Source organism: Galeopterus variegatus, unplaced genomic scaffold (assembly GCF_000696425.1).
Source record: "Galeopterus variegatus unplaced genomic scaffold, G_variegatus-3.0.2 Scaffold655, whole genome shotgun sequence".
In the NCBI taxonomy this organism is placed as follows: Eukaryota; Metazoa; Chordata; class Mammalia; order Dermoptera; family Cynocephalidae; genus Galeopterus; species Galeopterus variegatus.
Window position 1 is genome coordinate 348,356 of NW_007726766.1, and position 1,873 is coordinate 350,228.

The 1,873-nt window shown below is 46.7% G+C and overlaps 1 pseudogene; it reads right to left on the bottom strand.

The window, feature by feature from the left end:
* Positions 1–346: 346 nt before the first annotated feature.
* Positions 347–1,873, bottom strand: part of LOC103589138 — a 4,316-nt pseudogene continuing 2,789 nt past the window's right edge.

A 1,873-nucleotide genomic window follows, 5' to 3' on the forward strand; every position in this document is an offset into this window, starting at 1 on the left:
CAAGAATCTACTCTCCCTGCCCAACCCTTACCCCCATGATTTCTGTTATTTTTATTTTCTTACTTTTTTTCCTTTTTGTATTTTTTTTTAACTGACCAGTAACGGGATTGCAACCCTCGGTGTTGCGCCCGCACTGCACTCAGCCAGTGAGCGGGAACCGGTCTCCACGTGGGATCCGACCCCTCGGCGGGAGCGCCGCCACACTCCCAAGTGGCGCAATCTCCAGTGCGCCACCGGGCCGGCCCATGATTTCTGTTATTTTATGATTAATTAGTCACAAAATGTCATCAACTAATTTCTAGGCTCCAACCTTTTTATTTGTTTATTTATTAATTAACAGGATTAATTAATTAATTGTATAAAACCCCTTTGTGGTAGCCACAGCTGGAGCCTGGGTCCTCTGCATGGAGACTCTGGTGTGGGTCTTCACAAGATGGTTAGTGGATTCCTGATAGGGAGACTTGGTGAACACGGTCTCCTTCCAGAGGTTGGGTGTCAGATAGCTGTAGGTCTTAGAGATGGCATCAAAGGTAGTAGTGAAATTGCCCAAGGTGGCTGTGCAGGCTCTGGCTGAGGTGTAGCAGTCATCAATATGGCCATCAGCAGCAGCTTCTTGGGTCAGGGCCTGCGACAATGCCAGTGCCTCTGGGGGTAGGCAGGAGGCACAGCAGCACAAAGCAGCAGCGCTTGTCACCTGGCAAGGGAAGATGTGGGGCTTGCCAGTCTTCTTCCCCCAGTAGCTTCTCTGCACAGCACAGTTGCAAGCTTGGTCAGGATGATGGCCCCTCTGACGGCAGTGACGACCTCCTTGGAGTACTTAACATGCAGACCATTGTGGTCCCTGATGGCAACAAATGCCTTGAAGCTGGTCTGCTGTCTGTCACGGGTCTGCTTTTGCACCAACATAATCTTCAAAACCTCATCCTTGAGGAATGCCCCCAGGAAAAAGTCAGTGATCTCAGACTCCTTCATGGGCAGGGAGAAGAGATGGATCTCCTCCAGGGACTTGAGCTTCATGTGCTTCATCAGGCAGCAGCTGGGTGACAGGGTTCCACTCCTCATCCTTAGCATTGCCTCCACGAGCTCCACAGCCCCAGCCCTGGATGCCACTGCCGAAGCCTCCATGGAAGCCACCAAAGCCTCCCATTCCAGGGCCCCCAGGGTCTCCAGGCCCTCCTGCTGCACTGGTATCATCTTCCTTTGGGTGTTCTCTTGGAGAAGAGGCTTCAGCTTTTTTAACTCTGGGGTCCCCTCGTAGGAGATCCCTCGGCTTAAATCTCCTTCTGCAGTGTTGTTATTGTGGGTTCAGGCAGTAATGGTCCAGGACTATGGAAAACAGAAACCCAATATAACTTCCTATATAAAATCAATATGCTGAACCAGATCATGGCAAATCTTGTGGACACTCAGTATATGCTTTGAGGAGGGAGCTTGAGCTCAGTGGTAAAGGCTGTAAAGGAACTTCATGGGTACCCAAAGGAGATGAGGACATTCCAGAGAAGATGGAGTAGCATGACTGAAGGCCGGAGGTAGTAAACTGTATTTGATGTTATTGACCAGATGATATGATAAGCTTAGAGACCCTGGTGTGCTAAAGTCAGCTTGTACTAGCTTGCACAATCTGATTGTCAAATTTTCAGGAATTTTGCAAGCCGATTGTTAAACAGTCATCATTTACAATAATTATGTAAAATTACAACTAAATACATTATATTATAAATAAAGGTAATTAAAAATAGTCATCCCTTCTTATTTATTTTGCTACATTTTACTATTTATGCCCTTGAGTTTATCTATAACTATCTTGCCTGTTTGGTAAAAACACGGTATTGATATGGTATTACACTTTCTTCTTAACTCTACAGTTAGTAAT